Genomic DNA, 14,728 nt, shown 5'->3' with positions numbered 1-14,728 from the left:
TCATTTCTAACGTGGAAGATCAGACAAAGCTTAAACCACAAAGCATATCAAGAATTCCAAGAGATCAGACAACCTACGCCGACTTCGCTTTGATACAAGATTGTTGAACACAACTCGCTGTGGGAAACACTTGCACTCTTTATTAACACCAAACGAAAAGAGAACACAAGATACTCGGTAGAATACTACTGCTTTGGTTTTTTTATTTATTATTATTATTATTATTTTGATGAAAACCTAGGTAGGGTGGAGAACTTTTGCATGGTTGGAATACTTCAAGAAGTTTTGCAAGCTAGGGTTTCTACAAAGGAAGAATTCTTGCTCTTCTATTTATTACCTTGTTTTAATTCTTAATAAAAATCAAAACGGTTCCCAATGCTTCCGTTATGTGGATGAAGAGTTCATTCCCGTCACACAAGATTTCAGGCAACGTCACTTGGAACATATGAACCCTTGGATGTAGGTTTTAGGCTACACCGCATGGAATGTAATAAGCCTATGGGGTAGGTTTTAGATTGAATTGCAAGGAATGAATGAAGTCCTGAATACAGGTTAAAACTATGTCAATTGAAACGCATGAAGCATTGGACATAGTGATATGAACCACGACCAAGGAATTTCCATACCTCAAGGTCCAATTACAAGGACGAGAGCCAAGAAGCTACAACAAACTTTATACAGTTATATTCAAGCTATGGTGAGCTCATCAAAGGAAATTCTAGAAGACGCTGGAGACCTCCCTTATATGTTGTGCAAAGTTGAGGTTCAAGAAAGAGATGAATTAAATGCACTTTAAGTTTTAAGTTGCATTTAATGAACTCCGCTGAATTTATCAAATAGTCCAAGGATGACTAATAAGCACATTTTATTATTTGCATTATTTAATTATAGTTTAACTATTTGTTTGTCATATTTAAACTAGTTTTAAATATAGGAGTTAAGGTTATATTGTAACCCACATAGGTTACTATATTCCACCATTAACTAGCCATTTAAATATGGAGGTTATGGGTATTTCTCATTACTAGCCCATTTAATTTGGGAGTTATGTATGACATAGGTTAAGGTTGTAAAGGCTATATAAAGCCTTCTTTTCTTTGATTAGACATCAGATTTTGGAATTAAGAATAGAATTTCTATTTTAGCTTTGTTAAGAGCTAAACTTTCTTTGCAAATTCTTGTGTTTAGAACTTGCATGTAGAGTCATTCAAGTGGTATTGATCAAACCTCTTGTGGAGTGATTCGAATCACGAGTTTAGAAACGAGTTTTCTTTACTCTTGATCTTGATCATCAAGGTAATCCGTTCCATACTTTCCCTTGGGTTGATTTCCATATCATTTTGGTATCAGAGCTTTAGGCTCACGATCGGATATATGTTTCATTGCGCTTATCTCTTTTAATTTTCTTATAATTTTTTTTTCTCAGTTTGTGTAGAATGTTCATGTTCTATCACAAAAATATATAACAAAAAAAAAAAAAAAAATTCTTATGTTCTTTAAAGTGTTAGATCTGGATCTTATCAACACTTTGTTCTTCTTTAAGATCTTCTAAATCAATTTTCTTGTTGGTAAATTGTTTAGATTTTGCCAATCAGAAGAAAAAAAAAAAACCATTGAAATAAAGAAAGCATATGATGTTAAATGTCTTTCTTTTTTCCTCTTGATTACTATATGTAACTCTCATATGTTACTACGTCTAAATTAGTCCTTAATCATTTTCTTTCTTTAATTCGTTTCTTTGTCGTTATTCGGATTGCTCCTTCAATACCCTTGTTTATGTGTTGAGTGTGCTGTCTATTCACTTTGAATTGCACTTAGCTCTATAACATAGCTTGTCTCACATCCCAATTTGTTTTTTTGGAGTGTGATTTGTGTGTGCTCAATTGTGAGGGTGAGTTTGTAAGGGAGTGACACATTGCTTCGAGTGTTGAGTGCTAAACACGAGTGAACTACATTTACGAGTGAATACACGTGAGGGAGCGCTTGTGAGGTCCTTTTTTTTTTCTTTTACCTTTCTTTTGTAGCATGGAAAATCCAGACGACAATACTAACATTACTGATGCACGATTGAGAGAAGCACAACAACGAACTATGGAAAGACTAATTCGAGGAATAGAAGAGTTGACTGATCGAATAGGAAGATTGGAGATTCAAAATCAAGCACGACAGAGGATTCCACAACCTACGCCCTCAACCGATACATATGAAGGCGACAATTCTGATCACCACGAGGATAATCCACATGCGGTTGGTCCTGGCTTGATGCGAGGGAGAGACCATGGAAGAAGGTATCATAATTTACAACAACGAGTTCCTTATGATGATAGAATTGATCGTAACGTGGGGAGCATCAAATTAAAACTTCCCAAGTTTTATGGCAAAACCGATCCAGAGGAGTACCTTCAATGGGAGAAAACGGTGGAGTCAGTGTTCAACTGCCATAATTTTAGTGATGAAAAGAAGGTACTGTTATGCATTGCTCAATTCAAACAATATGCTCAAATTTGGTGGGATAAATTGATGTCAAGTAGGAGAAGAAATCTTGAAGCACCAATTGATTCATGGGTCGAGTTCAAAGAGTCCATGAGGAAGCGTTTTGTTCCACAATATTTTCAACGGGACATGGCGCAAAAGCTTCAAGCGTTGAAACAAGGACGCAAATCTGTGGAGGATTATTACAAGGAGATGGATACATTGATGGATCGACTTGAACTCGATGAGGACATGGAGGCTCTCATGGCGCGGTTTCTTAATGGGTTAAACATAGAGATTGCAGACAAGACTGATTTACAGCCTTATTCTAATATTGAGGAGTTGTTGCACATAGCAATTAAGATCGAGAGGCAAATCCAACGAAGGTCTCAACGGTATTCTTCTAAAACTTTTCCCAATTCTACTTCTACATGGAAAAAGGATAGTAAGAACATTGATTATAAGCATAGAAATCAAGAGATTAATGAGAAGCCTCAAGCTAAATTTGAGAAAGGGGAGAGTTCTAGAACAGGGAAAGAAAAAGTAGAAAAGTCTAATGTTCGAAATAGGGATTTAAAGTGTTGGAGATGTCAAGGGGTAGGACACTATAGTAGAGATTGCCCAAATGCAAGAATTATGACCATCAAGGAGGGAGAAATTGTTACGGATGACGAGGCACATGACGACATAAATGAGGAAACTGATGAGAGTGAGGAGTTTAGTGAAGAGGACCCTACACATATATCTTTGGTTACTCGACGAGCTCTAAACACCCACATTAAGGAGGACGGCCTAGACCAAAGGGAGAACTTGTTTCAAACTCGGTGTCTTGTTCAATCTGTACCTTGTAGTGTTGTCATTGATAGCGGTAGTTGCACCAATGTTGTGAGTTCCATTCTGGTCAAAAGACTTAATTTAAAGACACAACCACATCCAAGACCCTACAAGCTTCAATGGTTGAATGATTGTGGGGAAGTACGGGTAACTCAACAAACTCTTGTTTCTTTTACAATTGGAAAATATGTTGATGATGTTTTATGTGATGTTGTATCCATGCATGTTGGAGATTTACTACTGGGGAGGCCATGGCAATTTGATCGTCGGGTAATGTATGATGGGTATGCAAATCGATACTCCTTTACTCACAACGGTAGAAAAACTACTCTTATCCCATTGTCTCCAAAAGATGTATTTATTGATCATTGCAAACTTGAAAAGAAAAGGCAAGAGGCTGATGCAAAAGCAGAGATTGAAAAAGAATCAAGTGAAAAAAAGAGCTTGAGTGAAAAGCAAGAGAGTAACACTCAGCCTAGAGAAAAAAAAGAGAGAAAAGCCAAATCAGTAAGCTTGTATGTTAGATCAAGTGAGGCTAGGAATGTTTTGCTCTCTAACCAGACTATTCTTGTACTTATGTGCAAGGGGTCTTGTTACTTTACTAACATGCTTAACCCTTCTTTGCCTAGTGATTTTGTTGTGCTTTTGCAAGAGTTTGAACATTTATTTTCCGAGGAGATGCCTAGTAGTTTGCCACCACTTAGAGGGATTGAACACAAGATTGACTTCATTCCTGGCGCGCCCATTCCAAACCGACCAGCTTATAGGACTAATCCAAAGGAGGCTGAAGAGATACAAAGGCAAGTAAGTGAACTCCTTGCTAAAGGGTATGTACGTGAAAGTTTGAGTCCTTGTTCTGTTCCAGTTATTCTTGTACCTAAGAAAGATGGTTCTTGGCGTATGTGTGTTGATTGTAGGGCTATAAACAAGATAACTATAAAGTATAGGCATCCAATTCCCAGATTAGATGATATGCTTGATGAATTGCATGGATGTAGTCTTTTTACTAAGATTGATTTAAAATCGGGTTATCATCAAATTCGCATGCATATTGGGGATGAGTGGAAAACAGCTTTTAAAACCAAGTATGGTCTTTATGAATGGTTGGTTATGCCTTTTGGATTAACTAATGCACCTAGTACATTCATGAGACTAATGAATCATGTCTTACGAGAATACTTAGGTAAGTTTGTGGTTGTTTATTTTGATGACATCCTTGTTTACTCTAAATCTTTAGATGATCATATTACCCATGTACGCAATGTTTTGACTACTTTAAGAAACGAATGTTTGTACGTAAATTTAAAGAAATGTAGCTTTTGCATGGAAAAAGTTAACTTTCTTGGGTTTGTAGTTTCATCTAATGGTGTTGAGGTTGATGAGGAGAAAGTGAAGGCTATAAAAGATTGGCCTACTCCGAAAAATGTAAGTGAGGTAAGAAGTTTTCATGGTCTTGCAAGTTTCTACCGTAGGTTCATTAAAAATTTTAGTACAATTGCTTCACCCTTGAATGAACTTGTTAAGAAAAATGTATCCTTTATATGGGAAAAAGATCAAGAACTTGCTTTTAATACTTTGAAAGAAAAATTGAGTTCTGCTCCCTTGCTTGCATTACCTAATTTTGAGTCTACTTTTGAAATTGAATGTGATGCTAGTGGAGTAGGGATAGGTGCTGTATTAATGCAAAATCAAAGACCTTTAATGTTCTTTAGTGAGAAGTTGACTGGTGCATCTTTGAGGTATCCAACTTATGACAAAGAGCTTTATGCTTTGGTTCGTGCATTGCAAACCTGGCAACATTATCTTTGGCCTAAGGAGTTCATTATTCATACGGATCATGAAAGTTTAAAGCATTTGAGAGTACAAAATAAACTCAACCGACGACATGCTAAGTGGTTAGAATTTATTGAAACATTCCCGTATGTCATAAAATATAAACAAGGAAAGGAGAACATTGTAGCAGATGCTTTATCACGAAGGTATGTCCTCCTCAATACTTTGAATGCTAGGTTGTTGGGTTTTGAACACATAAAGGATTTGTATCAACATGACATGTTCTTTGCTCCTTTTGTTGAATCTTGTGAAAAAGGACTCATTGTGGATAATTACTTGTTGTTAGATGGATTTTTGTTCCGAAAAGGCAAACTTTGCATACCATCTTGTTCCATCCGTGAGCTACTTGTGAGGGAAGCTCATGGAGGTGGTTTAATGGCACACCATGGAGTTTCTAAAACTTATGATATGCTCTCTGAACATTTTTTTTGGCCTAAAAATGAGACATGATGTTCATAAAGTTTGTGGTCGTTGCATAGCATGTAAACAAGCTAAGTCTAGGCTTCAACCACATGGTTTATACTCCCCATTACCAGTTCCTAATGGTCCATGGATTGATATATCAATGGATTTTGTTTTAGGTTTACCTAGGACTAGGAAAGGTTATGATAGCATTTTTGTTGTGGTTGATCGATTTAGTAAAATGGCTCATTTTATTCCTTGTCACAAAACTGATGATGCAAAACATATTGCAGACCTGTTCTTTAGGGAAGTTGTACGATTGCATGGCATTCCTAAAAGCATCGTTAGTGATCGTGATGTAAAATTTTTAAGCCACTTTTGGCGTGTTTTATGGGGTAAGTTAGGAACTAAGCTAGTATATTCAACTACTTGTCATCCTCAAACGGATGGACAAACTGAAGTTGTTAACAGAACCATGACTGCTATGCTTAGGGCTATTATTGATAAGAATCTTAAGACTTGGGAGGATTGTTTGCCATTTATAGAATTTGCATATAATAGGGCTGTTCATAGCACTACTAAATGCACACCTTTTGAAATTGTTTATGGCTTTAATCCTTTAACCCCTATTGACTTGTTACCCATACCGTCAAAAGAGTTTGTGAATTTTGATGCAAATGCCAAGGTTGAGTTTGTTCATAAACTGCACAAGCAAGTGAAAGAACAAATTGAGAAACAAAATTCCAAGGTTGCCACCCGAATTAATAAAGGACGTAAGATTGTCATCTTCAAGCCAGGAGATTGGGTTTGGGTGCATTTCCGAAAAGAAAGATTTCCTACTCAAAGAAAATCTAAGCTTTTACCACGAGGAGATGGACCTTTTCAAGTTCTTGAGCGCATCAACGACAATGCTTATAAAATTGATTTACCAGGTAAGTACGGTGTTAGTGCAACTTTTAATGTTGTTGATTTGAGCCCTTATGATGTAGGTGATGGCTTGGATTCGAGGACGAATCCTTCTCAAGAGGGGGAGAATGATATGAACCACGACCAAGGAATTTCCATACCTCAAGGTCCAATTACAAGGACGAGAGCCAAGAAGCTACAACAAACTTTATACAGTTATATTCAAGCTATGGTGAGCTCATCAAAGGAAATTCTAGAAGACGCTGGAGACCTCCCTTATATGTTGTGCAAAGTTGAGGTTCAAGAAAGAGATGAATTAAATGCACTTTAAGTTTTAAGTTGCATTTAATGAACTCCGCTGAATTTATCAAATAGTCCAAGGATGACTAATAAGCACATTTTATTATTTGCATTATTTAATTATAGTTTAACTATTTGTTTGTCATATTTAAACTAGTTTTAAATATAGGAGTTAAGGTTATATTGTAACCCACATAGGTTACTATATTCCACCATTAACTAGCCATTTAAATATGGAGGTTATGGGTATTTCTCATTACTAGCCCATTTAATTTGGGAGTTATGTATGACATAGGTTAAGGTTGTAAAGGCTATATAAAGCCTTCTTTTCTTTGATTAGACATCAGATTTTGGAATTAAGAATAGAATTTCTATTTTAGCTTTGTTAAGAGCTAAACTTTCTTTGCAAATTCTTGTGTTTAGAACTTGCATGTAGAGTCATTCAAGTGGTATTGATCAAACCTCTTGTGGAGTGATTCGAATCACGAGTTTAGAAACGAGTTTTCTTTACTCTTGATCTTGATCATCAAGGTAATCCGTTCCATACTTTCCCTTGGGTTGATTTCCATATCACATAGGTTAAGATTGTGTTGCTAGGAACGCATGAATTCTTGGACACAGGTTATCAGGTTCATGTCTTGTACTATAATTCCTAGGGGGTGTGTCTTAGGAAACAAAATGACAAACAAGAATAAGAAATAAGAATAGGAACCAAGAAAAAGATAAGGGACAAAGACAAAAACTAAGAGTTAAAGATGAGGACTAGAACATGGATCAAGATCCAAGTTCTCATTATTAAGATTCGAGAACCTTGGAACTAAGAGAGATTCGAGAACCTTGGACCTAAGACCCTTAGGCAAGAACATAAATTAAGAACTCAAATCCCAAAACTAAGATCTTTGAGCAAGATCATCACAAGAACTTAAAACTCTAGAATTGAACATAAAGATCATAGGTTCTTAACTCAAGAATATGACAAGAAAGAGTGTGATATCCTAGTGCACGAAGGACACGATTAAGAGCCTATAAGTAGTTTACCTACTGAATATTTGTACCAAGCACACCTTAACAACACGATTAAGAGCCTATAAGTAGGCTACTTACTAAGTCTTTGTTCTCATTAAAGATTTTTTTTGTTTTTCAACTAATAAAAAAAAAAGCTGGTCGAGGATGGGCACAAATACAAGCAGGTGCCATATAGAGTCAAACATTGTATTAACCTCTTAAAATATATTTTCAAGATAGTCGCGACTCGAGTTAGAAGAATGGAATTGCGATATTACTCCTCGCTTCCAAGCATGAAAACTATCTTGATAGACCAATTTTGTCTTTCCAACATGTTTTGTCCTCATTCACATGCATCTTAGGAAAATTTCTAAAAGGTCTCGCAACATATAATTGCTCCAAGTAAAGCATGCTTAACCACGTAGTCCTATGATTGAGCTACCATAAAGGAAGGTGCTCCTTGGTTGTATAGGTAGTAACTTTCAAGTCTTTTAAACATTTCTTAGTCATCTTATCCTCACAGTCGCTCTTATAAGGATGTGATCTTAGGTGATTCATGTACCCATAATTTACTAAGAAGTCACTTATTCACATAGTATTGTTTTTTCATAAATTACTTTTTCAACCAAATTTAATAAATTCAAAGTAAAAAGGAAAAAAAAAAGTAAAATAAAATAGAATTTGAGATAAATTGACAAGAATATTACTTTAACATCTTTTTTATTTTTTTTTATTATATTGATAAATATATTTTTGTTCTAGTAATTGTAATATTATATATATTACTCAATTGATTTTTCACCAATTTTGTCTTAGCTTTTGTTTTATTTTAATCAAACCAATATGTTTTTCTTGACAAACAAAATGTTAGTTAATATGTAAGGTTAGAAAGAGAAATAAAATTTAACAAATGTGAAATAGAAGTTTTAGCGGTAAAAAGTATACCTAGTTGAAGAACAATCATTCTATTGTGAGTACAAAACCTACTAATTTTGATACGGCATAGTCATATAGCATAACGTGAGACATCCGATCCCTTCAGTAACTTTTTTTCAGAACATGCCCACTAGTAGATTCATTGAAAAAGAGGGGCTCTATGGTGGACCTCTTGACAACTGCACTGGACATTCATCATCTCCATCTTTTAAGGTAGGTGGAGTTTCTACCGTTCTAATTATGATCATCTTATATTGCATGAGACATCCATTCGAAATGGTTCAAAACAAGGAAAGAAAATCTATGGATTCGGATGTCTATTACCCACCTAAGGAAAGGTTTTCTTCCCAAGATCTAATTGAGGCCACTATTACTTTTCACGAGATATGTGCTTATGGAGGGACTATTTACAAGGAAGTGATACATTCTGGATAGGCCATTACTGTCAAGAAGTTAACATCAAACAAGGAAGGGAGCAACATCGATAATAAGAAAGAACCTGCAGAATATTTTCAGAGTTAGTAGTCTAAGAGGTAATGGTTATGTTATCCAACTATTGCTTACATTATGCATTTATTCTAGGATTCAATAAAGTATTCTTTGTATTGTTTTTGAAAGGAGCTATTTTGTTATCGAACTCCTATTTTAGTCCTTAAAAAGATCTCTAACTTTGTTAAATCCCACATCAGTTAGAGAGGGGAACAAAATATGGTGTTGTGATCTCTCCTTGATAGACGTATTTTAAAACCGTGAGGTTGACAAGGATATGTAACGGGCTAGAATGGACAATATCTGCTAAGGGTGGGCTTGGGACATTACAAATGGTATCAGAGTCGGACACTAAGTAGTGTGCCAACAAGGATGCTAGGTCCCTAAGGGAGGTGGATTGTGAAATTTCACATCGGTTGGAGAGGGGAACGAATCATTCCTTATAAGGGTGTGGAAACCTCTCTCTAGTAGATGCGTTTTAAAACCGTGATGTTGACGAGGATATATAACAGACCAAAGCGGACAATATCTACTAGCAGTGGATGATAAGATAAGGAATCAACTACAAGGGGAATAAGATTCGGATTAACTTGTTGATCGAATATCTCAAGCAAAGAACACTTTGTTTGAGATTCGAATCACTCCAGAAGCAAGATCGATCATGTCTAGCTTCAATGATTCTTGTTGATCAAATATCTCAAGACAAGAACACTTGATTGAGATTCGAATCACTCCACAAGCAAGATTGATCATGTCGAGCTTGAATGATTCTACATGCAACCTAAACTACATAGAGTTGCAAAGAAACTTAGCCATTGGCTAAAGAAAAGCACAAATGCTTCTTTTGATATATTTTCCAAGTCTGCCTTCACAAATACAACAAACATGGCTTTATATAGCCTCAAAATGAAACTATTAAAGGCATTCCAAAAGTTGTAACATTCACACTTTATGGCCATAATTAGCCATTATGTAAATGTAACCGAAATTAAATAAAAAGTCTTAAAACACAATAACTCTAAATTACTCTAAATTATAACCCACCCAAAATTTACAACAATCAAACTTTATTCTTCTTCAATGTAGCATGAATTGAAACATCTTTTGATTATTTTGATAACCTTTTCTCCACATCTTCATTGAAGCATATTGTATGATTGATGTCTCTTGGTTCATATCATTCTCCACTTCTTCAAGAGGATTCGTCCTCGAATCTATTTGTGAAACTTTGCTGCAAAAAATAAGTTATGGAAATACAAAGAACCTCACAACACTCTCTCACGTGTATACACTCAAGGAATTTTAGGCCACTCTGTTTGCACTCATTTACACAAATGAAGCTCTCATTCTCACCTCTCAAAATTTTAAATAGAGCAAAGATTGAATTTTGAACTTTGGGTCGATTAAAAACTAAAAAGATGAAAATAAATAAAAATTAAATTGAGAAGAAACGCAAAGGAAACATATATCCGATCTTGAGCCTGAAGCTCTAATACCAAATGATAAGATAAGGAATCAACTACAAGGGGAATAAGATTCGGATTAACTTGTTGATCGAATATCTCAAGCAAAGAACACTTTGTTTGAGATTCGAATCACTCCAGAAGCAAGATCGATCATGTCTAGCTTCAATGATTCTTGTTGATCAAATATCTCAAGACAAGAACACTTGATTGAGATTCGAATCACTCCACAAGCAAGATTGATCATGTCGAGCTTGAATGATTCTACATGCAACCTAAACTACATAGAGTTGCAAAGAAACTTAGCCATTGGCTAAAGAAAAGCACAAATGCTTCTTTTGATATATTTTTCCAAGTCTGCCTTCACAAATACAACAAACATGGCTTTATATAGCCTCAAAATGAAACTATTAAAGGCATTCCAAAAGTTGTAACATTCACACTTTATGGCCATAATTAGCCATTATGTAAATGTAACCGAAATTAAATAAAAAGTCTTAAAATACAATAACTCTAAATTACTCTAAATTATAACCCACCCAAAATTTACAACAATCAAACTTTATTCTTCTTCAATGTAGCATGAATTGAAACATCTTTTGATTATTTTGATAACCTTTTCTCCACATCTTCATTGAAGCATATTGTATGATTGATGTCTCTTGGTTCATATATCTCTTTTAATTTTCTTATAATTTTTTTTCTCAGTTTGTGTAGAATGTTCATGTTCTATCACAAAAATATATAACAAAAAAAAAAAAAAAAAAAAAATTCTTATGTTCTTTAAAGTGTTAGATCTGGATCTTATCAACACTTTGTTCTTCTTTAAGATCTTCTAGATCAATTTTCTTGTTGGTAAATTGTTTAGATTTTGCCAATCAGAAGAAAAAAAAACCATTGAAATAAAGAAAGCATATGATGTTAAATGCCTTTCTTTTTTCCTCTTGATTACTGTATGTAACTCTCATATGTTACTACGTCTAAATTAGTCCTTAATCATTTTCTTTCTTTAATTCGTTTCTTTGTCGTTATTCGGATTGTTCCTTCAATACCCTTGTTTATGTGTTGAGTGTGCTGTCTATTCACTTTGAATTGCACTTAGCTCTATAACATAGCTTGTCTCACATCCCAATTTGTTTTTTTGGAGTGATTCGAATCTCAAACAAAGTGTTCTTGACTTGAGATATTCGAATCTGATTTGTGTGTGCTCAATTGTGAGGGTGAGTTTGTAAGGGAGTGACACATTGCTTCGAGTGTTGAGTGCTAAACACGAGTGAACTACATTTACGAGTGAATACACGTGAGGGAGCGCTTGTGAGGTCCTTTTTTTTTTTCTTTTACCTTTCTTTTGTAGCATGGAAAATCCAGACGACAATACTAACATTACTGATGCACGATTGAGAGAAGCACAACAACGAACTATGGAAAGACTAATTCGAGGAATAGAAGAGTTGACTGATCGAATAGGAAGATTGGAGATTCAAAATCAAGCACGACAGAGGATTCCACAACCTACGCCCTCAACCGATACATATGAAGGCGACAATTCTGATCACCACGAGGATAATCTACATGCGGTTGGTCCTGGCTTGATGCGAGGGAGAGACCATGGAAGAAGGTATCATAATTTACAACAACGAGTTCCTTATGATGATAGAATTGATCGTAACGTGGGGAGCATCAAATTAAAACTTCCCAAGTTTTATGGCAAAACCGATCCAGAGGAGTACCTTCAATGGGAGAAAACGGTGGAGTCAGTGTTCAACTGCCATAATTTTAGTGATGAAAAGAAGGTACTGTTATGCATTGCTCAATTCAAACAATATGCTCAAATTTGGTGGGATAAATTGATGTCTCTTGGTTCATATCAGTGGACTTGAGACATTACAATATCTATTTTTTATATACAAGAGGGAGCCTTATTAGAGGTCCTAATGATGATGAAAGAGATGCCATTCTACAAATGGGTCAAACCCTTACCTTGTTTAAGATATTTGAAGGTGGAGAATATAGGACTTCGATTCTTTGCTCCAACTAATCTATGAATCTACCAGTAATGATGTATGATATCCATTAATTTAAAAAAAAAAAAACATTTAAAAGGAAAGATTATAATGCTTGGCATAATCTTTATACCCATTAAAGCTCAGCCTTTTTGATTTTTGTTTTTATGCTTTTAAACGCTATTCATTAAGTTTTTTTTTTTTAATTGATAAAAATGGGAAAAAAATCTCTATTTATAAGTTGATATTTTAGCGGCATTTTTATATTTCATTAAAACTAATACACCATATCAAATTTTCAAGAAAGAAAAAGCATACGCACACAAACAACATACCAAAAATATCGATTATTATAATATCATATCGAACCTTCCAATTTATGGATATATCGATTTTTTATATTCATTTTGGCAGCCATGTGCAGCACATATTATACCATTTTTCTTTATAGTTGAACATACATATCCCTTGTTCTCTCACAATCCACAAACATAGAGTATTGTTGCATTTGGCTCTATCTCTATCAATCTTGTAGATATCAAAGTAATGCGACAAGCCAGACCATTGAAGGTACAGTAAAACTGTGTTGAACCCCATAATTTTGGTCCAAAATTGAAAGCGTAGTCGCCCAAAGGTGGCATTTGGTGGATTCCCAAGTCATCTCGCTAGATTTGCTATCAACAGTGAGTTGATTGTGACTTTTTAGAACATTTGTTATGTTTATTGTAATTTGTGAATTTTGGAAGATTTCTCCAAAGGGCATAATTTGAATAGCTACGCTCAAGGCTTCATACGTACCGTGGGAGGTCTTAGGATTTTTTCTTGAGTTTCTGAGTTTTAGGACCTTGGTACCTTATCCTTGAATGGTACCGTGCATTCTTTTTTGCTTTGGTAGTTATAGAGCTTGTATGGTATTGTTCTTGATTCAAAATCTTGTAAGTTTATGTAGTTCATATTACCTTGAGGCATAAGTTGTAACATGCATTCGTAAACATATGAATACATTGTAATAACAAACATATGAATACACTGTAATACATTGTAATAACGAGCATGAGTTGTCCTTAAAGGGTTCTATAAGGGTCTTGAGTCTTGACGTGTGTCCTTTAGGCGTTTCTTGGGTCCTAGCTTGCTTTAGGTTTCAAGCTTTTGATCTTTTGAAAATACCTTCACGTTGTTAAGAATAGGCCTTATAAGAAGTGGCAAGTAATTTGGAGCACGTATAAACCTTGAATTTTCAAAAGTAGGCTTGTTTTGATACACGTGTTCCAATAGTTCTCAAACTTTACCACATCCTCGAACATCACAGAATAAGGTGTACCACATAATTTTATAGCATTTGGAGGTCCTCTAGGTCATGAATTGTTGGTAGTATGCTCAGCATTTCTTGGTTTACATAATTACCCTTATCCAATGACTACCAAATTTCATGTATAACCTCAACATGATGTAATATGCTCAGCATTAAAATTTCTTAGGCAACAAAGTTCATCTAGTTGGTTATTTTAATGTTACATAAATCCTCAACAATTTGATCGGTTCAGAGCTTTAACTCATGGTTCTTTGAGTTTTTTTTAATATATACTTAATTCATACTTAATTTAGGATTCATGTAAAAATCCAAGCGATAACAACAAATATTTCTAACGAAAAGTCAAAGGTGGCAACTTACCTCATTGTCGATGTTTGGGATTTTCATTCTTGAGCTTCCGGTATCCGAATTATTCAAAATTATCTTTAATATATTCATCTTTGAGTCTAGTTTTAGGAACCATAAAGAAATTCATAAGAACTGGTCTGGAAGGGGTTCAAATTGATCAAAAAGTATAGAAAGATCAACATATGGTTACTAGCAAAGTGATATGAACCAAGAGACATCAATCATACAATATACTTCAATGAAGATGTGAAGAAAAGGTTGTCAAAATTATCAAAAGATGTTTCAATTCATGCTACATTGAAGAAGAATAAAGTTTGATTGTTGTAAATTTTGGGTGGGTTATAATTTAGAGTAATTTAGAGTTATTGTATTTTAAGACTTTTTATTTAATTTCGGTTACATTTGCATAATGGCTAATTATGGCC

At 34.8% G+C, this 14,728-nt stretch overlaps 1 pseudogene; it reads left to right on the top strand.

Annotated features, from left to right (window-relative positions):
* Nucleotides 1-2,511: 2,511 nt before the first annotated feature.
* LOC111450694 lies at nucleotides 2,512-6,463 on the top strand (annotated as a pseudogene).
* Nucleotides 6,464-14,728: the final 8,265 nt, after the last annotated feature.

The sequence above is a fragment of the Cucurbita moschata genome, unplaced genomic scaffold, assembly GCF_002738365.1.
Source record: "Cucurbita moschata cultivar Rifu unplaced genomic scaffold, Cmos_1.0 Cmo_Scf00012, whole genome shotgun sequence".
In the NCBI taxonomy this organism is placed as follows: Eukaryota; Viridiplantae; Streptophyta; class Magnoliopsida; order Cucurbitales; family Cucurbitaceae; genus Cucurbita; species Cucurbita moschata.
This window is presented reverse-complemented; position numbering and strand designations above follow the sequence as displayed.